The 24,605-nt window shown below is 37.2% G+C and overlaps 1 pseudogene; it reads left to right on the forward strand.

Moving 5' to 3' along the window:
- The first annotated feature begins 23,367 nt into the window (after positions 1 to 23,367).
- On the forward strand, positions 23,368 to 24,248 carry LOC102832306 (annotated as a pseudogene).
- Positions 24,249 to 24,605: the final 357 nt, after the last annotated feature.

The raw sequence follows: 24,605 nt of genomic DNA on the forward strand, positions 1-24,605 counted from the left end.
GATCCATCATGCTGAGCTACATTTTAAATGAGAAATTGGGCACTGCACATTTCCCACAATGGATACTGTAAGGCTTTTGGTTTATCCGTTTTTAAAACACACTGGCTACTTTTCATTGTCCCCTGGATCAGATGGTGTTTCCTATATATGATTTCCTATATAATATCAAGATGCTGCACAGTCATCATGGAAAAGTGTGGCAACAATAGTGACAGTGACCCAGGATCCGGCAGTGTTTCGTTCTGTTCTGCATAAGGTCGCTGAGTTGGTACCAACTCGATGGCACCTAACAACAACAACAACAACTTCAGAATGGACTCTCTTGCAAGGATAAAGAAGTAGAATGTGTCAAACATCCTCTGGAAAACACATACAGAGTTAAACCTGAATATGTGTTTAGGAGAGCTGCTCTCTTTGTGTAGCCACTGTCTTTAGAAAAACAATATTAGTAAACATTTTCACCACCATTCCTAGTACAACCACCATCAATTCAGAAAGTACCCAAGAGACTGGGCTGGAATAGTCTTCGGCACCATCCTTGAGTAGCACCTACGGGGAGTTTGACTTTGTTGTCAGAGCTCTGCCTCTAATTAAATAATCTGCTAAGTAGTGTAAGAAGTGGCCTGCTTTAAAATCTCATTGTAAAATAAGGGAGAAACAGCCCTTTTCACATTTCGTTTCCAGTTCAGAAGTAGGAGAAAATGTTCCGTTATGCTAGTGGGCTACATTCTCTGGTCTGAAAACAAGAGTTTCCAGCAATGGCCAATAGTTAGTAAAACACAGTTTGCATTTTAAATGTTGTTCCTGACTCAGAGACCCAAAGGACCCAGTCAGACCCCAGCAGGAGTCAGCTTGGCACTGGATGTTGGGGGATAAAGTTGCACACAGTGGTCACTGAGCTCAGGGCTATTTGAGGCCACTGGGATGTGTCCTGATTGTTTATAAAGCTCATAATTTGTAGTATGAGAAATTGTAGTGTTGACTAGTTCTGTTTAATTACCAAATTGATGTGGGAAATACAAATGAGGATCCCAGTATTAGCAGGGAAATGCCTTTCAGAATAATAAGGGCCTTTGAATTGAAGTCTGTAACTTTTGATTTTAACAATGCATGTTTGTCAGCCCTAGGATAGTGGTATTTCCAGAGGGAGAAAATACATGAAACTTCCATGACAAAAAATAACCCCAGCATAACAATACAAAATAAAGATCTGCTGACCCTACTGACAAAGAAAACCATTGAAGAAGCTCTCTAGTCAGCATAGGATGTCAAGGTGGAGAGGAAAGAGGATTTCAGGTAATATGGAAAGCCATTTGTTTATTTATTTATGAATTCTTCGTACTGTGTCCTCTATATGGCTTAACCATGAAAAATAGACTTTAGACCAAATAGACAAGATATAGCAGTAGTCAAACAGTCCTAAAAAATAATCAGATATTAAATGTGTGCTGTAACTATATGACACCAAAGCAAATGATGATTTCCATGAAAATCTGTATAAAATCAGTTACATGGTATATGAAGTACAAAATGAAAAAAATATCAAAAGGATAGCTGTTTTAATATCATCTTGATACAGTCCTAAGGGAAATTAAACATTATCTGAGATAGATTTCTAGTGTCCTTCATTTTGATTTTGATGGAAATTTATGTTGGTGAGAAAAAAAATCATTATCTCTTGTAGGAAGATGGTTGCCAAGGCTTAACGTAATGATATGGAGGGTTCTAAGAGTGGGGAAAAATGGTCAGGGAGTGGTTTTAATAAGTGTGAGTGCAGTTAAGGAAAATTTGCAGACTGGATGAAATTTCTGAATGCTTAATAATTTTAGAAAGCTCTTTACAAGGTTGACATAGACAGCTGCAATTAGCTGTCTTTTACTACACTGTGGAGTGAAAGTGAATGCATTCTTTTAATTGGGTGACCAGTTTCTATTCAGGGCTTTTAAACGACATTTCATTTAAAAAAATTTAATTCAAACACCAGAGTGTTTTCTGCTATCAGTTATTATGTTAGATGCAAAAAAAAAAGCAAGTAGTATCTATTTTAAGGGCGCAAGAAGCTTGCTGGGATTGCTTTCTTCATACTGTCACTTACTGCCAAAGAAATACAATGTAATGAACATCTCAAAGATAGAAAAATAAGAACCCCTCTTCACACTCACCGGAGGCCCCTTATTTTATTATTTTTTTATTGTGATTTAGTTGAAAGCTTACAAAGCTAATTTGTTTTGCATTTATCAGATTATACACATTTTATTTCATAATATCAGCTGCAATTCCTTCAATGTAGATAGCACTCTTCCTGCTTCCTTCTTGGGATCCCCTTATCCATTTGTTCTTCTTTCCTGCCTTCCAAGTTTTGTTTTGGAGCTAATGCTGCCCTTTTGATCTCATATGACTGTTTCCTCTGAGGAGTCTAGTCCTCATGCATGGTCTTGTTCACTTTGTAGGACTGCATGTTCTATCAGTGAAAGTTATCAGTTCTAGCTCTGAAGGTTGCTCTACTAGTTTCTATGAGACCTGTGATTCTGGTCTTAAGATTCTGAAATTTGTTGTACATTTTTTCATTTATTCTGTCCAGGATCTTCTGTAATTCCAAACAGAGCAGTCAGTAGTGACAGTCAGGCACCATTCTCAGGGTAATGGAGGCTGGGGTTTGCATGGTCCATTCATCCTTTGGAAACATTGTTTTCTTGAGCCTTTTTCTTCACTCTTCTTTCTTCTGTTTGGGGTGAGATCAACTGTTGTATCTTGCCCCCTTATTTTCCTAAATATAGAAATATGTTGCACCATAAACAATGGCAAAGCATGATGGTGATGTGACTGAATGTTCCCACATACTCCTTCATTAGTGAATCCACTGAAGGGCAAATAAAAGGCAGCACAGACTGAGATCTCAGAGTTTCAGACAGCCGCGGAGGTGTTGTAGAGGCAGAGTGAGTACAGATGTGGGCAAGAGTGGAGCAGCATACTGGGAGAGCCCATCTTTTAATATCAGGAGCACTCACTCATCTCATCACAGATTGGGATGAGGTTGGGCAACATCCTAAACAGAGAACACAGAAAAAGAGCTAATCTGAAGTAGCTCTAATCTAATTTCTTAAAGTGGTACTTATTTAAAATAACTCAGTACCCCATTGTGAGTTTAGGTCTATGTACAGGTTCCCCATGAGCACAATTTAGTGTTCTGTAATTCTGTTTCTATGCAGTGTTATTCATAATTTGTTATGATTCACACAATTCAATGTCTTTTCATGGTCCGTAAAACAAGTAAGCATCTTTCTGGTGTTCTCTACTTACAGCCAATATCCATCTGACCTCAGCAATGATATCCCTCATTCCATGTCCTCTTCTGAATCTGAATTCTGGTTTGAATTTCTGGCAGCAACCCATCAGTGTACTGTTGCAACCATTTAAAAATTATCTTCAGCAAAATTTTATCTCCATCTGACATTAATGATATTGTTTTGTACGTCTGCATTCTGTAAGGTCATCCTTCTTTGCAACAGTCACAAATAAAAACATCTTCCAGTTGGTGGGGCAGGTAACTGTCTTCCAAATTTTTTGACATAGATTAGTGAGTGGTTCCCAATGCTACACAAGATGAAACATTTCTATTTGTTTCTGTTAATTCCTGGAGCCTTGTTTTTCACCAATAATTTCAATGCAATAACACCCTGGAAGAATACAATCTACCTTCAATAACATCGCGTCTTGATTATATGTTACATCTTGAAATGGTTGAATGTCTTCCAATTATATTTGGTACAGTGACTTTGTATAGTCTTTCTATCTTCTTTTGATTCTTGTTGTATTGTTCAATAATTTGCCCATACAATCCTTCAATATTGCAACCCAAGGCTTGAGTTTTTTCTCAGTTCTTTCAGCATGAGAAATGCTGAGTATATCCTTCCTGTTTGGTTTTCTAATTCCAGGTCTTTAAACATTTCATTATAATACTTTACTTTTTCTATTAGAGCTTCCCTTTCAAATTTGAGCTCTGGTAGCGTAGTGGTTACGAATCGGGCTGCGACCCTTAAGGTCAGTGGTTCGAAACTACCAGCTGCTCCGCGGGAGAAAGATGAGGCTTTCTACTCCCGTAAAGATTTAAACCCTCGGAAACCCTATACAGGGTCGCTATGGGTCGGAACCGACTCGATGGCACATAACAACAACAACAACACTTTCTTCTATTAGATTTAGCTACTCTATGTTCGTGAGCAAGTTTCAAAGACTTTCCTGACATCCATTTTGATATTTTCTTTCTTTCATGTCTTATTAATTATCTTTGCTTTCTTCATGTTCTTATGGGATGTTTTTGATGTCATTCTACAACAGGTCTGAACTTCTAAGATCATTAATGTTCAATGTGTTCAATCTGTTCTTGAGATGGTCTCTAAATTCAGGTAGGATAAATACAAGGTCATATATTAGTATTCGTAGACTTTGAAAATTGTTTCTTCAACTTCAGCCTGAATTTGTAGAGGAGTAATTGATAATCTGTTACGCAGCTGTCCTCTAAACTGGTTTTGAGTGGTGATATTAACTTTTTTTGTTGTTGCTTCCCATAGATGTAATCAGTTTGATTCTAGTTTATTCCATCTGGCAAGGTCCACGTGTATAGTCCAGCTCATGCTGCTAAAAAAGGTATTGCAATGAATAAGTCACTGGTTTTACAAAGTTCTATCATGTCATCTCCATTGTCATTTCAATTACAAGGCCATATTTTCCACCTACCAAGCCTTCCTTTTGTTATAACTTTCACATTATAATTACAAGTAATTATCAATGTATCTTAATTGCATATTTGATCGATTTCAGACTGAAGAAGTCAGTAGAAATGTTCAATTTCTTCATCATTGACTTTTGTAGTTGGTGCATACATTTGAATAAAACTTGTGTATTGACTGATCTTTCTTGTAGACATATAGGTATTATTCTATAACAGCCAGCATTGCACCTCAAGATAGATCTTGAAATGTTCTTTTTGATGATGAATGCAACCTTATTCTTGAATTTGTTATTCCAGACATTGTAAATAATTGGCTGATCCAAAATGGTCAGTACTTGTCTTTTTCAGCTTACTAATGCATAGCATATATATCTTTATATGTTTCATTTCAGTTTTTGATGACTTCTAATTTTCCTAGATTCATTCTTTGTACATCCCACATTCAGATCATTAATGGACGTTTACAGTACTTTCTACTCATTTTGGATGGGTCCCATCAGTGAACAAAGGTCCAGAAAGCTTTGCTTTATTCACATCACTAAGGAGCTCTGGTAGCGTAGTGGTTACGAATCAGGCTGCGAACCAGAAGGTCAGAAGTTCGAAACTACCAGCTGCTCCGCGGTAGAAAGATGAGGCGATCTGCTCCTGTAAAGATTTAGAGCCTCGGAAACCCTATTCAGGGTTTCTCTATGGGTTGAAACCGACTCGACGGCACTTAACAACAACAACAACAAGATCAAATCTACTTTGAGGAAGCAGATCTTCCTCAGTCATGTTTTGAATGCCTTCCAACCTAAGGATCTTATCTTCTGGTGTTGGTGTTGGTGTGCTATGGAGTCAGTTAGTTCCAACTCATGACAACCTACTATGGGGTTTCGGAAACTGTAAATTTCTATGAGAACAGAAAGTCTCATCTTTCTCCCTTAAAACTTCTGGTAGTTTTGAACTACTGTCTGTGAATTTAGTAAACTGACTCATGACCACTGCACTACTAGAGCTCCTTTATCTTCTGGTACTATTATGAATATATGAAGGAGCTTAAAAAAGTTCACTGAAAAATTCCATTATCTTTTAGTTCCATTTTCCATGAAAATTTTGAAGTTCCCCTAATAGGCGCAAAAATTTTCTGCAAAATTCTAGTCAACAAACTTCAGCAACATATATATATATATTATATATCTACACACACACTGTGATCAAACAAGATTTATACCAGGATTATAATGGTGGCTCAATGTTAGGAAATCAATGAATATTGATAAATAAAAAGAAAAGAACCATATCATTGTATCAATCAAAACAAAAAAGTACTCAATACAGTTGAACACCCTGTTCTATTGAACATGCTCAGAAATATAGGAAGAGAAGGGACATTTCTCAACATAATTAAAGGCATACATATGAAACGGTGACTCTGTAGGATATGCATTATACTGTGAACCACAAGGTCAGTGGTTGAAATCCACTAGCCACTCTGTGGGAGAAAGATGAGGCTTTTTGCTCCCACAAAGATTTACATCTTCAGAAACCCTTTATAGGGTCACTGTGAGTCAGACCCAAGCCATGGTATTTTCAATAACCTCATATGCATGCGAAAGCTGGACAGTGAATAAGGAAGACCATAGAAGAATTGATGCTTTTGAGCTTTGGTGTTAGAGGAGAATTTTTAAAGTGCCATGGGCTGCCAAAAGAACAAACAGATCTGTGTTGGAAGAGTACAGCCAAAGTGCTCCTTGGAGGCTAGGATGGCCAAACTTTATCTCTCATACTTAGGACATATTGTTAGGAGGAACCAGTTGCTGTAGAAAGATATCATGTTTGGTAAGGTGGAGGGTCAGAAAAAAAGAGGAAGACCCCCAGTAAGATGGATTGGCAAAGTGGCAGCATCAGTGGGCTCAAGCGTGGCAACAGTAGTGAGGTAGGCCCAGGACTGGGCAGTGTTTCATTCTGTTGTGCATAGGGTCGCTATGAGTTGGTATCGACTAGATGGCACCTAACAACAACAACAACATGAGGCCGAAATGATTCAGTAGCACTGAACAACATACAAAACCAACACTATGCTTAATGAGGAAAGGCTGAGAACCTTCACTTTGATAATGGAAATGAGGGAAAGAAGCCTATTTTTGCTTATCCTACATTATACTGTAAGTCCTATCCAGATCAATAAGAAAAGAAAGAGAAATAAAAGGTATTCCATCAGAAAGGAAGAAATAAGACTTATATTTCAGATGACATAATCCTATACAGCGTAGTGATTACGAATTGGGCTGCGAAACTTAAGGTCAGCGGTTCGAAACTACCAGCCGCTTCGCGGGAGAAAGATGAGGCTTTCTACTCCCGTAAGGATTTATACACTCGAAAACCCTGTACAGGGTCGCTATGGGTTGGAACCGACTCAAAGGCACTTAACAACAACAACAACAATCCTATACATGCTGTTGTTGTTGTGATACGTGCCTTCCAGTTGGTCTTGACTCATAGCAACCTTGTATAGGGTTTCTGAGGAGTGACTGGTGAGCTTGAACCATTGACTTTGTGGTTCAAATTGACTTTTGCAGTTCAGCACATTAACCCACAGAGTCACACCAGGGCTCTACAATCCTATACATAATCCTATACATAGAAGACCCTAAAGATTCCACATGAAAACTACCAGAAGTCATGGAAGAATTTAGTAACATTGCAGGGTCAAAGTTCAATTTGCAAAAATCAGTTGTGTTCCTCTACACTAACAAAACCTACTCTGAAAAACAATACCATTTACAAAAAGTCCCCAAATTGATAAGATACCTAGTAATTTACCTACCAGAGACATAAAAGCTTTACACAATTAAATTGATAAAATACTAATACAAGAGACTAAGAGATCTACAATAAATGTAAAAATCTCCTGTGCACATGGATTGGAAGACTGAAGAGTAAAAATGTCAATTCTACCTAAAGCAGTCTATAAACATAACACAATCTCAATACAAATGTAAACAACATTCTTTACCTAAGGAAAAACTAAGGACCAAATTCATATGGAAGGAAAGAAGCCAAAGAAAAAAATAACCAAAACAATTTGGAAATAAGAGAGCAAAGCATGAGATCTCATTCTTCCTGATATCAAAATAGTCTATATAGCCACTGTAATCAAAATAGCTGGGTATTGGTTCGGCAATTGACTCATAGACCAACAGAACAGATTTGAGAATTTAGAATTAAGCCCAGCCATCTATGCCCAACTGATTTTTGACAAGAGGTCAAAGTTCATTCATTGGGGCAGAAACAGTCTCTTTAAAAAAATGATACTGGCTAAAGCAAATTATCCACTTACAGAAAACACGAAATATGACCAATACTTTATACCACAAACAAAACCCAGCTCAACATGGATCAAATAACTAAATGTTAAACCCAGAGTCATAAAATTCCTGGGAGAAAATTATGTGAACTAATTTTTTATAAAAATAGGATAACAGACATAACAACAAATGTATTGCGAGAAAAAGAATAAGAGAAATGGGACCTCAGAAATGAACAATTTATAATTTTCAAAATAGTTTATTAAATGTATTAATAAATCTTCATAGACAAATTATTATCCAATAAGGGTCTAATTTCTAAAATCAATAGAAAAGTGGAATAACCCAATAACAACAATAAAAATCAATCTGTTCATAAAATGTGCAAAGGACATGTATGTAATTTTCAACAAAGAGGAATTCAAGCCTCCAACAAACATATAATATGTTTACAATCTTACAGTGTCTTTGTTGTTGTTGTTGGTAAAGTGTCCTAGAGTTGGTTTTGCCAGTAGGGACTCTGTATAGGGTTTCTGAGGAACAGTTCAAACCAACTTTGCAGTCCAGTGCAGTAACCCATAGCATCACACCAGGACTCCTCATTAGTTTTTTGTTGTTGTTAAGTGCCATTGAGTTGCAATTCAAACCAACCTTTAGGTGTATTGCTTATCCTGTGGCTGGTGCTACACCAGGACTGCTTAAGTCTTTGTTGTTGTTGTTCTTAAGTGCCTTTGAGTCCATGTTGTTGTTGTTATGTGCCCTGGAGTTGGTTCCAACTCATAGAGACCCTGTACAGGGTTTCCAAGGCTGCAAATCTTTAAGGGAGCAGAAGGCAGAAGGTCTCATCTTTCTCCCACGGAACAGCTGGTAGTTTCAAACTGCTGACTTTGTGGTTCGCAGCCCGATTCGTAACCACTACGGTTGAGTCCATAGTGATCCTTTATAGGATTTCCGAGGAGTAGATGGTGAGCTTGAACCACCGACCTTGCAGTTCAAACGGCTTTGCAGTCTGCTGCATTAACCCACAGCGCCACACCAGGACTCCGCATAAGTCTTTACATGCAAATCAAAACAACACTGAGATGCCATCTTGTCCTTAAGTTTTCAAGTTGATTGTGACTCATAGCAACCCTGCATAGGATTTCTGAGAATTGGTTGGTGGATTAGAACACCTGACCTCGCAGTTCAAACTGACCTTTCGGTCCAGTGCTTATTCCACTGCACCACATTAGGACCTAAAAATAATAACACTAACAAACATATGCATACCTATGTTCATTTTTACTTTATTCACAATAGCAAATAAATGGAACAACCAAAGTTCCTGTCAGTGAGTTAATTATGGTACGTATATAAATGCAGCCATAAAGAACAGTGATGTGTCTGAAAAACAGATAACATGAATGAACTTGGAAGGCATAATGCCAAATGAAGAAAGTAAAGCATTTAAGAGCAAATATTGTAGGATTCCTTTATAAGAAGATAAGAATAGATATATATTGCGGTTGTTGTTAAGTGCTGTCAAACTATTTCTGACTCATACCAACCCTGTGAGTATAGGGTTTCCAAGGAGTGGCTGGTGGAGTTGAACCTACCACCAACAGTTTGGTTAGCAGTCCAGTGTTTATCTTACAGTGCCACACCAGGACCAATATTCATTGGTGGGTACCAAGGATAGGAGTCTGGGAGGAGGAAGTGTGCTTTGATTCTGGAGGCTTATTATCTTTGGTGTTGGGAAAATTGTCGCCAAATGAGAATGTAGTAAACCCAGTACAACCCAGTAGAAAATGAGTATTTGAGCACATATGGATAGTTAAAGTGTATTGGAATACAGGTGGATACATAGATGACTAAAGATAGAGATGTCTATAGGTACATGTAAATATAAATTTGTGGGTGTAGGCACACTCATTGAAGACACAAAATATGGATAATATTCAGACACAATCAAATACCTTCCAAGATTATATTTCTGGGTTTGAAAATTTAGGACCAAAGGCTCATGGGACAACTCAATCAATCAGTAAAACATTGTTCACAAAAATCATGGTCTTCATCTTTATGAAGGGAGTAACATCTGGGGTCTTAACAGCATGTGAACAGTCTCTAAAACACAATTGCTCTCTATTTGTCCAGATCAAAACAGTAAGAATGCAAACAAAACTCTGAGAAAACATAAGTCTACATGAGCTATATCCTCATATATCCTGACACCAAAAGAACTAGATGGTGCTCAGGTACTACCATCAACCATTCTCACCAGGTTCATAATAGATGGTCCTGGATAGAAAGGGATAAAATGTGGAGCAGAACTCACATTCCTAAAAACCCACTAACTAAAGTCCATACCAACTGTAACTATAAAGAACAAAGGACTCCCTGAGGTTATCACTGTTAGACACTCTTTAAACCTAGAACTAAGTAACTCTTGAGATCACTTATTAGCAAAACAGTAGAGTGGCACACATAATGAGTAGAACATGTAAGATACTTGTTTTACTTAAGAACCATATGTATGAGACTAAAAGCTCAACTATTACTGAAAAGTAAAGATGAGAAGATAAAGGGGCAGGGAAACTACAGTACTAGAAAGGGAACTAACAGAACACAAAAAGAACTTTGATACATCATAATAAATGTTACTGATGTCACTGAACAATTTGTGCAGAAACTGTCAAGTGGGGACTTAACTTGCTGTGTAAACATACACAACTTAATAAAATATTATTTTAAAAAAAGAAACCTATTACACCATTACATCCCATTTTTAAGTTAGCAGTTAGTTATACTGTCAATTGTGAATTTTAAGGTGGGACAACTCCCACTCAGACAGGAAAGGGATGACAAAGGTGCAAAGAAGAAGAGTTGTCTCCTAATTAGAGGTATTCAGAAAATATATCTAGCTGTGAATAAAATAACCTTTTAGAGAAAATATAGACCTATTAAGTACAATCTGTGGTGAAATCAAATAATAGATGTTTAAGAACAAGATTTTAGAAGTCTTCAATGAAATCTGCATTGAATTCAGCTATTGAAACAACTTGATTAACCATAAAAAGAACATTTCCCCTCTCACATTATCCTTTCATATACGTTTTCTCAGAAGACTAATTTCAGATCATTTTGCCGGGAACACTGATGTCTTGGAGAAATATTTTCTGCAAAGGTTCTTCTGAAAATCATTTTCTCTCTAAATGCCAAAAGCACAGGTGGGATAGATAGATGCTTTAGATAAAATTTAAAGTGAGCCAAGAAGAATTTTTGAAGAAACATCTAATTTGAGATGTTATTCTTATAAATATTAAAATTATTTTAATAGCACTAGAAAATGAAATTAAAAATAACAGAAAAGAAGGTGAAAATATCATAGCACCCTATTCTAGGTCTGAAAAGAAGATGCAAAGTATACACAGAGTCACTATACCAAAAAGAAATGGATGATATTTAACCATTTCAAGAGGTAACATCTGGTAGTGAAGGAAGAAGTTCAAGCTGCATTGAACATATTGGTAAAAGCAAGGCTCCAAGAATTGACAGAATACAAATTGAAATCTTTCAACAACCTGACACAGCACTTGAGGTGCTCACTCATTTATATCAAGAAATTTGGAAGAGAGCTACGTGGCCAACCAACTGAAACAGATCCATATTTACACCAATTTAAAAAAAAGATGACCCAATGAAATGCAGAAATCATGGAACAATATCATTAATATCACATGCAAGTAGAATTTTTCTGAAGATAATTTTTAAAAGCTGGAACAGTACATCTACAGTGAATTGCCAGAAACTCAGACTGGATTCTGAAGAGGATGTGGAGCTAGGGATATCAATGCTGACATCAGTTAGTCTTAACTGAAAGCAGAGAATATCAGAGAGACATTTATTTGTGCTTTATTGACTATGCAGAAACTTTAGACTGTATGGCTCATGACAAGCTATGTATAACATTGTAAAGAATGGGCATTCCAGAACACTTGATTGTACGTATGAGGAACCTATGCATAGACCAAGACTCGGTTGTCAGAATACACTATAATCAGAAAAACTGTATGTCAGGGCTGTATTCTTTCATTATACTACTTCAATCTTCATGATGAACAAATAGTCTCAGAAACTAGATTATATGAAGGAGAAAGTGATATTAGGATTGTAGGATAACTCATTAATAACCTGCAGTATGCAGCTGATGCAACCTTGTTTGCTGAAAGAGAAGAGTACTTAAAATACTTACTGATGAAGATCAAAGACCACAATCCATAAGTCTTCAGTGTGGATTGCACTTCAATGCAAAGAAAACAAAAATCCTCACAACATGGTAGATAAATGACATTGTGATAGAGAAAATTTGAAGTTGGCACATACTTCATTTTGCTTGGATCTACAATCAACTTTCATGGAGGCAGCAGTCAAGAAATCAAATAAGATATTGCAGAGACTTCTGGTTTGGGCGATAGTAGCAAAAACCAGGTAGGGAACTCTCCTTGGTGAAGGGATGGGGATCTCAAGAAGGAAGTGCTCATAGAACAACTGCAGAGCTCCGGCTCTACCATGAGATCCAGGACGTCCATTTTCCACACTTGCAAGTGAAAAAAATCATGGTATTAAGGAAAATACTGCAAGTTAGGAATCTGGAGATGGGACTCCCTTTGTGGTCAGCATGCCCTGGCAGAGTTTAGAGGGTGGGGCTATAGCCGGTCTGGCTCTTCCATTGCCTTTTTTTTTTTTTTTTTTAACTGTCCTGCCTTTTTTGCTCAGCCTGGACAACATCATGCGGGACCGTTTCCCACGGTACAGAGAGAAGGAGTTTGGTGGCAATTTATGACATTAGTTGTGGAGAAACAGCCTCTAAAATTTTCTTGTGCAGGACCCTTGGTAGCTGTGCACCATGGAGTCAGTACCAACTTCAGGCGACTCTGTGAGGGGTTTCTGGAGATGTGGGTCTTTGAGGGAGTGGAGAACCTTGCTTTTCTCCCACGGTGGGGCTGGTGGTTTCAAGGTGCTGACCTTGTGGTTTGCGGCCCCATTTGTGGCAGCTGTGCTACCTAAGCTCCCTGCACAGGACCCATATAAAGCAATCTGTAAAACCCCAACATAAAAGGACTCAACCATTTCGAGAATTGCACTGTGCACACACAGATACCTAATTGACCTCCAAAGACAAAAATAATGGACAATCTTCCTCCCATTAACTTCTCAATATCTACCTGCACACCTCTACTGAAGTGACTAGAGGAGGGGCCTGAGCAAGTAGACACTCTCACCCACTGCTGGAGGCTTCTACCTTGCATACACACTGCCTGTATAGATCAGGACAGGTGACCACAGCTTCATTTCTGTTCCAAAGCGGTGGTTTTTATCTCTGCATTCTTACTACTTCTGCACAAAAAGCACAAACCCAACACAAGAAGGCATGCAGAACAAAAGAACGAACAGCACTACCAAAAAGTAACATAATGGCAGCAATTAATTCATAGCTATCAATAATTACATTGAATGTCAATGAATTGAATGCACCAGTGAAGAGACAGAGAGTGGCAGAATGGATAAGAAAACAAGACCTTTCAATATGCTGCCTGCAAGAGACACACCTTTCATTCAAAGACAAAAACAGACTAAAAATGAAAGGATGGAAAAAAATATACCAAGCTAACTGCAACAATAAACAAGCATGAGTGGTAATACTAATCTCCGACAAAGTAAACTTTAAGATAAAAACTAGCATAAGAGACAAAGAAAGACACTATCTCATGATCAAAGGGTCAATTGAGCAAGATGACATAACCATAAAAATATATACATTCCCAATGAAATAGCACCAAGATACATGAAGCAAACCTTACTAGAATTGAAGAAAGAAATAGATAAATCTACAATTATAGTGGAAGATTTTAACATGCTACTCTCAAAAAGGGACAGAACAACCAGAAAGAAACTCGACAAAGTTACAGAGGAACTAAACAACACAATCAACCAACTTGATCTTATAGATGTATACAGAGCATTCAATCCAACAACAACACAATATACATTCTTCTCCAGTGTGCATGGAATATTTTCCAGAACTGATCATGTGTAAGGTCACAAAACAAGCCTCCATAAATTTACAAACATCAAAATTCTACTGAGCATCTTCTCAGACCACAGGCTACAAAACTAGAAATCAACAATAAGAAGACCAAGGAAATAAAGTCTAATACATGGAAACTGAACAAAACCCTGCTGAAAAGCGATTGGGTAAAAGAAGAAATTAAACATCAATTCACAAAGTTCCTAGAAACAAATGAGAATGAAAACACAACCTACCAAAATCTTTGGGACACGGCAAAAGCAGTGCAGAGAGCAATTTATTGTGATAAATGTGCACATCCAAAAAGAGGAAAGAACCAAAATTAACACAGCATCTTCAAAAATTAGAAGCAGACCAGCAGAATGTACCTACAGTCACCAAAAGAAAGGAAATAATAAAGATAAGAGCAGAAATAAATGAGATGGAAAACCAAAACACTACAGAAAGAATCAAAAGGACAAGAAGCTGGTTCTTTGAAAAGATTAATAAAATTGACAAACCACTGGCAAAACTAACAAAAGAAAAGAGGGAGAGGACACAAATAATTTGCATTAGAAACCACATGGGCTATGTCACAATGGAACCAAATGAACTTAAAAGGATAATAACAAAATATTATGAAGAGTTGTACTCCAACAAATTAAAAAAATTAGAAGAGATATAGAAGAGATAGATATATTTCTAGAAAAACATGACCTACCTAAACTTACTCATAATGAAGTAGAAAATTTGAACAAAACCATAACAAAACAAGAAATTGATGAGGTCATCAAAAAACTCCCAACCAAAAGAAGTCCAGCCCCAGATGGTTTCATGGGTGAGTTCTACCAAACATTCAGGGAAGAACTGTCACCAATTCCACTTAAATTATTACAGAATATAGAAGAGGATGGAAAACTCCCTAATACTTTTTATGAAACAAGCATAACCCTCATACCAAAACCAGGGAAGGACATCACTAAAAAAGAAAACTATAGATCAATATCCCTCATGACATAGATGCAAAAATTCTCAACAAAATCCTAGCCAAGAGAATCCAACAGCACATAAAAAAATAATACATCATGAGCAAGTGGGTTTCATAAAAGGGATGCAAGGATGGTTCAACATTAGAAAAACACTCAACGTAACCCATCATATAAATAATAAAAAGGAAAAGAACCACATAATCATATCAATTGATGCAGAAAAGGTATTAGATAAAATCCAACATCCATTCCTGATGAAAACACTCAACAAAGCAAGAAATAAAGGGAAATTCCTCAACATAATCAAAAGCATATATATAAAACCAACAGCCTACATCACTCTCAATGGAGAGAAACTGAAAGCCTTCCCTCTGAGAACAGGAACCAGACAAGGATGCCCTTTATCACCACTCCTATTCAATATTGTGCTGGAAGTTTTAGCCAGAGCTATATGGCATGATAGAGAAATTAAAGGCATCCAACTTGGCAAAGAGGAAGTAAAACTCTCCTTATTTGCAGATGATATGATTCTATACATAGAAAACCTCAAAAAGACTCAGTGAAAAAACTACTAGACCTCATCAGAAGATTCAGCAAAGTGGCAGGGTATAAGATCAACATACAAAAATCAGTTGGATTTCCCTATAGCAAAATGATAGTGCTGAATAGGACATTAGGCAAGGAATACCATTTACAATAGCCACCCAACGGATGAAATATTAAGGAATAAATACAACCCAGAAACAAAGGACTTACATAAAGTCCTTTTATGGGAATGTGACATTAGACAGCTCATTAACCTTAATTATTTTATTTACCAATTAAAAATGATAACCTTTGTGTTTATATCAGGTTGTGATAAAAAAAAAACAAACCAAACAAGTAAAGAGCTCTAGGTAACTGTCCTTTAAAATTACAGTGTACTGTAATGAAAATAAAATGATATTTTATCTCTTGGATGGCCTATAAAGGATGAGGCTTATTGTGTGTGTATAAGATTCTGTGGCCATATGCCTTTGAAATTTGATGAAGTGAAATGTTATCTGCTCACACAAAATTAGAATCATTCAAGAAGATTATGTGACTAATGTTAGAACTTGATAAGAAGGCAAACTGGGTTACTTACTTTCACTGATCATGGTTTTATCCTATACCACTGCTATTTTCATGTGGTGCTACAGGATAATGCACTGGACCACAAGGTCAGCTTGAACTGCAAAGTTGGCGGTTCAAGCTCACCAGGTGTTCCTCGGAAACCCTATACAGGGTCTCTATGAGTAGGAACCAACTCAACAGCACTTAACAACAAAAAAATGATAAAACCAAGGAGAACTGATGGTGTTATAGGATAAGCACTGATCTGCTAACTACAAGGACAGCAGTTCAAACCTACCAGTCTCTTCTTAGGAAAAAAGGTAAAGCTCTTTGCTCTCATGAAGATTTACAGCCTTAGAAACCGTATAAATTGGAATTGACATGATGGCAGTTGTTGTTAAGTGCCTTTGAGTAGGTTCCCAAGGAGCGGATGGTGAATTTGAACTGCTGACCTTGCAGTTCAAACCAACCTTGCAGTCCAGTGCATTAACCCAAAGCGCCACACCAGGATATTGTAGAACAAGAACCTACATAATAATTACACCTGACTTGAACATAATAACACTTTACTATTTATAATGTATTTGCACTTTCATTATTGTCATCGATTTTTACTACTGTATGCAGAGAGCCATGGGTTTTTGATCATTTTTTTTCAAAAAGAGACCTAAGTCTTTGAAAAAAAAATATATGCAAGCTTACATAGTTACCTAGTTAATGAGTGATAGAGTTGTAACTTGAACCCAAGACTTACACATATCTTATTCTTAGCTATGACATGGAATAGATGTAATTTATAGTATAATGAGAAAATCTTAAAGAATTCCAGTTAATTTTGTGAGCCAGATTGTATTTCTATTACAATATACTCAATTCCAACACACACATGAATACACACATAAACATGTGCACACAAACATACACAGTTTTCTTCCCTTTAAATATTCAATAAGTTATAATTTTCAATCTTTTGGATGTACACTTAGAAATATCCATATAAACCAAAAAAATACACTTTGGCTGATTCCCCAGATAAGCAAAACCAGTGAACATTATATATGTATATATGCAGAGATTTATCTCAAGGAAATGATTTATATACTTGTAGAATAAGACTGCTAATCTCAAGATCAGCAGTTCGAAACTACCAGCTGTTCCGCGGGAGAAAGATGAGGCTTTCTGTTCTGGTAAAGATTTACAGCCTCGGAAATCCTATGTAGGCTCTCTATGAGTCGGAACCGACTCCATGGCACATAACAACAACAAGAGGTTGTCAGTGTCAGGCAGGAGGCTTCTCCCAACTCACATAGCTGCAAGGGCTGACCAATCTAAGATCAACCTGCAATCTGGCATGTTGTATAGCAGGCTTCTGAGGTGAATGGATCTGTAGTCAGCAGGTAAATTGGAAGGCTGCTAACTCACAGGCTCCAAAGGGTAAAGAATTGCAAGATTGGCAAGCAATATGGACAGGCCACTATTCAGGTACAAAGACCTAGAGATCTGATTGCAAGCAAGATGCAGGATTCAGATTCAGCAAAATGCAAGAGGACTTTGCCACAGTATCCAATTGTACTGAAGACAGGTCACACCCTTGAGTAAACTTCCTGTAAACCGATTGGTTGCTCACAGCAGATCTCATTATGGAGATGATTACATTATATCAGATCTCATAGGGGATATCTACATCATAACTGCCAAACAACTGAGAATCATGGCCTAGTCAAGTTCACACACTACCTTATGTTGGTTGGCTATGTGCCGTGGAGTCAGTTTCGACTCATAGTGACCCTACATAGGGTTTCCGAGGCGGTAAAGATTTACAGCCTCGGAAACCCTGTTACAGGGTTGTTATGAGTCGGAACCGACTCAAAGACACTTAACAACAACAACAACAACAATTCTTTATAGGAGCAGAAAGCCTCATCTTTCTCCCATGGAATCGCTGATAATTTCAAATTGCTTAGCTATAAAATAATACAGTAAAATAATCTAATACTGTTATATTTATCTTTCAATTGTGATTTAAAAGTGGTTATTGCTATAATCATTAATAGTTATTATATTACTAGTGATATTGAACATATTTCACAAATTATTTTCTATTTCTTTCTGTAATTATTAAATTTTACTATTTTTAATGGTCCTTTCTAATTTCAAGACTTATTTCATATATCAATTCTGTGCTATAGGTTTAATTACAGGAAATACCCGAAATAAATTTGAAGAATATATTTTTCATGCTTTTTCCACCAACAACAACTTTGAGGAATCTCCTGGCTCTTTGCTGAAACATAATATCATCCAGTGGTTGTTATTGGTAAGTGCCATCAAGTTGGTTCCAACTCACAGAGACCTTGTATAAAGTTTTTAAGGAGTGGCTGGTGAGTTTGAACCATTGACTTTGTGATTCAAACCCACCTTGCGATCCAGTGCATTATCCTACAGCATCACTCCATAACTGCTTCGGTAACTAAAATTATTAAGATTTCCACAATTATACTTGTTAACCTTATGAAAATTGTTAACTTCTCCTCCACTTTTATTTCTAGTACTGAGCATGGACTGGTTCAACGTCTGGAAGCTTTCATGATATTAACAGTTAGATAAGAAGAATAAGATTGTATTTTTGTTGCAAAAGTTAAATTGGGATCAATGACTAGAAGTTAAAATTTTCAATTTACTCCTAAAATAGTTTTATAAATATTTAAAGGATTTAAAATTTAATGGATTTTGAAATGTATGTGCAAAATGTTGAAATACCAAATGTTTTGTTATATGTATTTTTTACCACAGCCAAAAAAATAATGTTAAGGAAGAATATTTATTGACATGGAAAGTATGTAAAATATGTTGTTTAATTAAAAAACATAATGTAAACTATTTAATTGCTGACTTTTGAGAAATAATTTTTTTTCTCAATACATATATTCAAATAACAATGGGAACCATCTGTTAGTTAAAACAGAAACAGAATCTTGACTGGGACAAAATTTGAACAAGGTGGTTTCCAATGTCTGTTACAACCTAACAGATTTTGATTTGAAGTCTTGGTTGCAGACAAACCTCTAGCAGAAAATTCATTTATGTTTTTCTTTCCTCAAAACCAGAAAGATCTTTTTCCAGAAAATAAGATGAATTTACTAAGGCTATTTTGAATGTATCAATAAAAATCTCTGATTCTTATTTACTTTCTCTGTCAAATGGAGAGAACACTTCAGATGTTTGTTTAGAGATTAAGTTCTTAAAGGATCTGAAAACTCTTTCAAATTACTTATACATTTTCAGGACTAGAATGATCCTGCATGGATTTGCCCAGGTGCTAAGTTGGACTAGGTGAAGTGTATGCCTAATGCATCCAAAAGCAGACAGTTACAGAGGACAATAGAAATTAATATCAGGAAGGAAGGAACATGTACATTACAGAATATTTGTTTTAAACTTCTCAGTAGCTAGATGGAATTCCAGAAGGAAATTAACCCATTCATAAGTGAAATTATAAGTAAAACAGAAAAAATATATTTTTTTATCAGATAAGATGCAGTGAATGATTTAAAACAGAGTCTATGGGACAGGCTATTGGGGCTATCTATACCAGAGAGTCCAGGAATCTTGATGTGCCATTGTAGGACCTGCACCAAACTGAGAACCATAGGTCAGCAGTTCAAACTCACCAGCTGCTCCTTGGTAACTGTACACAGGGTCGCTATGTGTTGAAATCGACTCGGCAGCACTTAACAAAAGCACATGTCATAGAAGAACTTGTTAATTGAAAAGCAAGCACAATGATTAAGTTTCATCCATTCATGGGAGTCCATGGTAAAATATTTTGGTTGTAATTAGAATAATGTCAAAGTTTATGCACCATATGGCTGAAGCTGTTTTGGAGGACATATTTTGCTATTCACCAAATCAAAGCAAATACGTTATAGAGAGTCATCAAGACAGCAACAAAACTGATAACACTGGATTACTAAGTGATTTCTGTGTGACAGACATGGGGAGTTTGTTAGTGTGGCACTGTAGGATCAACACTGGATTTTGAACCACAAGGTAGGCAGGTCAAACCCACCGGCTGCTTCGCGGAAACCAAATACAGGGTCATTATGACTTGGAACTGACTCAAGTGACTCAAGGGGTACTTAAGAAAATAATAATAACAAAACACAGGGATAGACATTTCATGGAAATTATGCTAGGAGCTCTGGTAGCGTAGTGGTTACGAATCAGGCTGTGAACCGCAAGGTCACCAGTTCAAAACTACCAGCGGTTCTGCTCCCGTAAAGATTTACAGCCTCGGAAACCCTGTGCAGGGTCACTACGAGTCAGAACCAACTCCACGGCACTTAACAACAACAACAACAACAACAATTTTACAACAGACAACTAAACAATTCATATTATTCATAACTTTAAAAAGAGAAGGAAACTACACTGTAAGGACTTTAAGGATCTAGATTAAATGGAGAGCTGAGTTTTGAATCCTGGGTTGTCTAACTCAAAAACTATGTTCTTTCCACTACTTCTTATGATCTGACTTTAATAATGAAGTTAATTGAGTATGGTAATTGAGTATCTATTGTGGGTCAAACACAGTTACATAGCTGTCAAATTTATCTGGCATAAATGCAGCAAGCGGGGAAGAAAGGCCCCATGTGTTAATAAGCGTATATCTCTGGCAATTGTTACCACTGGAATGAGTCCAGTACCCATTGTCTTTTTTTTAATCTTCATTTTATCATTATCTTGTTAGCTGTACTGTGACTATTGTTATGATAGATTCTAGAACATTTTTGTAAGTTGTCATAGATGTGTCCTAAAGAAAGGCTGATTTGGATTTTCCTAATTTAACTAAATTTAAATTTATAAAAATACAGTAAAAGAGTGATTGAGAAATGGTGATTTGAGAATGGCAAAATTATTCAGATAGAAATTCTCAGAACTAAAGTTAGGTATACACTGTCATTTCTGACTCCTTTGCCATTTCTATTACTATTAATAGCATGAAATTTTAAAGTGTGAAATTTTCAGATAAAACAAAACACACTTTTGTTTTTTAAACTCTGAGAAATTAAAAGGGCAGAGAAATATGATTTTAGAGAAATATGTTTCAGAGATACTAATATTCATCACATTTCTTAAAAATAGCCTTTTCTTGGGTCTTATGCAGGTAGAGGGAAGAGAGTAGGCAAGAGACACCTTAGACAGCTCATAGGAATGAAAGGAAAATATGGTTCAAATCCCCTTCATAGAATGCAATCTATAAACTGCAATCCAGGGCTTTTTATCAGTGAGTTCTTTCCATTGATTTTCTTCTTAGAAAATCTACTTGAATTTGAACATCTGTTATTTTTATTAAAGGAGTTGTAGTCATCAGATAAAGCCCAGCTTTGTGAAAAGTGTTATCAAGATAGCTTGACTCTTATAGACACTATTCTACAACATATCACAACAAAACTTCAATGATCACATTATAGATGCATATTTGGGAAAAGACAAAAACAAATAAAGAGTATAATCATTCTAAGGAAAAGTCTGTAAGGACATGTTGAAAGGGAAAACAAAGCCCGGCCTCAGCCTCGCTCATCAACCATACCACACACCAGACGGCCCATCTAGAGACTTTTATTCAGGGTGAGGAAGGTGACCAAGGTGACCTCTGCCAGAGAGAGAAGGCAGGAGGCAGAAGAGAAGAGAGAAAGAAGAGAGAGTCAACAGGAAAGGAGTGGTCTTATATAGGTTCAACAGGAAGGGAGTGGTCATTGCTGGGGTGATTTAGCTCTGGCCTATCAAAAGCCATGTTGCCCTTTAAACTGTGTGCCTTGTAGCTTAGGGCGGGGAAATAGACAAAATGAAGTTGAAGGGAGGGGAGAGGGAAGAAACAGAAGGTACAGCCTAAAATGGCGGACCTGATATTGTAACACATGTTAGATAGCATGAGTGAATGAGTATAAAAGAGAGGCCACATTCAGCAAAGATCAACTTCTCCTCCATATTTTTGCTTAAACTTCACCTGTCTGCTGGGAAATATAGAACATAAATCATTTTTAAAGAATCCCTAAATATTTAACAGATGGATTTCCAACCACTGTTGCATAGATCTTCATTATAGATGTAAGTCTTAAAATTTAACATAAGTTCTTATTTACAGATTCATAATATATTATGGCTGTAAATGACTGTAGGTAGAATATGTCTCCATTTTCACTTGAAATGATACTCACTGCTTTTCAGTCACCTAAGCATATGCCACCATTCTTGATATTTAAAAATACTTTTTGTTTGTGTTTAATTCACTAGTAAGAAGTTATACAAGGTTTCTATGAAGAAAATTACTTTTTGAAGTTTCCCTGGTAGAATAATGGGTTAAGCATTGGACTGCCAACTGCAGGGAAGGCAATTTAAACCCTCCACAGGAGAAAGATAAAGCAGTCTACTTTTGCAAAGATTTAATCTTGCAAAGCTTAAAGAGATGTTCTACTCTATCCTGTAAGGTCACTATGAATCAGAATGATGCTGATGGAACTAAGTGGGTTGTTGTTCTTCTTAGGGGTCATGGAGTCCATACTGACTCATAGCGAACTTATGCACAACAGAACAAACACTGGGCCAACCTCACTATTGTTGCCACACTTGAGCCCATTGATGCTGCCACTTTGCTAATTCATCTCACTGGGAGTCTTCCTCTTTTTCTCTGACCCTCCACCTTACCAAACATGATATCCTTCTTCAGTGACTGGTCCCTCCTGGCAATAAGTCCAAAGTATGAGAGATGAATACTGGCCATCATGGCCTCCAAGGAGCATTCTGGCTGCACTTCTTCCAGCACAGATCTGTTGGTTCTTTTAGCATCCCATGGTATTTTCAATATTCTCCTCCAATACCATAACTCAAAAGCATCAATTCTTCTATGGTCTTTCTTATTTACTGTCCAGTTTTCGCATGCATAGAGGTTATTGAAAATACCATGGCTTGGGTTAGGACCATTTTAGTCTTCAGACTGGCATCTTTGCTCTTCAACACTTTAAAAAGTTCTTTAAATTTTTAAGAATGATTAATTTGTGTAATAAACTGATTACTGCAGACATTACATATTAAAACAAACAAACAAACAAAGCCAGGGACCGGGCTTGTCGGTGAGACGGCGGGCGGCGGCTCAGCAGGCGAGATTAGGCTTCGGGGGACAGCCGCCTCCAGGATCATGGGGAGGTGAACAACCGCATCGTCTAGGAGACCCTCGCGTTCAAGTTCGAGAACGCGTTCACCAGAAACAAACCAGAAGCAGTACAAGTAACATTTGCATGTTTTGATGGGGTCCTCTATCATATTTCAAATCCTAATGGAGACAAAACAAAAGTGATGGTCAGTATCTCTTTGAAATTCTACAAGGAACTGCAGGCACATGGTGCTGATGAGTTACTAAAGAGAGTGTACAGAAATTTCTTGGTAAATCCAGAATCAGGATACAATGTCTCTTTGCTGTATGACCTGGAAAATCTGCCTGCCTCCAAGGAGTCCATTGTCCATCAGGCTGGCACGTTGAAATGAATTGTTTTGCCTCTGTCGTTGAAAAATACTTCCAATTGCAAGAGAGGCCAAGGAAGGAGAGAACAGGGCAGTTATCCATTATAGGGATGATGAGACCATGTATGTTGAGTCTAAAAAGGACAGAGTCACAATAGTCTTCAGCACAGTGTTTAAAGATGATGATGGATGTGGTCATTGAAAAGGTGTTTATGCAGGAATTCAAAGAAGGACATAGAGTCAGCCCCACAGCCCCACATGTCTTCTTTAGCCACCGGGAGCCCCTTGTGGAGCTGAAAGGCACCGATGCCGATGTGGGCGACAACATTGGCTATATCACCTTCTTGCTGTTCCCTAGCCACAACAACACCAGTGCCCGAAACAACACCATCAACCTGATCCACACGTTTCGGGACTACCTGCACTTCCACATCAAGTGCTCGAAGGCCTATATTCACACACGGATGCGGGCGAAAACCTCGGACTTCCTCAAGGTGCTGAACCGTGCGTGTCCAGATGCCGAGAAAAAAGAAATGAAAACAATCACGTGGAAGAAATTTTCATCCCGCTAACCCTTGGGCACAGGAGGAGGCGACTCGCAACTGAAGGCTGAAACCCTTGCTGCTGGATAATCGTAGCTTTTAATGTTGCACCTCTTCAGATTCTTAGGGATTCTCCATTTGGGTTCCATTTTGTACACATTTGGAATATATTCTGCAGAATTGAGCTGTGCTTGCAAAGATTTAATATTTCCCAAGAATTGAAAAAAAAAGAAAAGATTAATTCCATTTGATCAACTTAATTCCTCTTTTAAAATCTTCCCTCCACCCGCTTTACTCTCCTTTCCTCTTTTCCAAGCTATTTCCCTTTGCAATATGTTACTAGTAATGAGTTGCAAGATAATGTAATCTTAACTTGTTTTCTTCTAA

The sequence above is a fragment of the Chrysochloris asiatica genome, unplaced genomic scaffold, assembly GCF_000296735.1.
Source record: "Chrysochloris asiatica unplaced genomic scaffold, ChrAsi1.0 scaffold00015, whole genome shotgun sequence".
In the NCBI taxonomy this organism is placed as follows: domain Eukaryota; kingdom Metazoa; phylum Chordata; class Mammalia; order Afrosoricida; family Chrysochloridae; genus Chrysochloris; species Chrysochloris asiatica.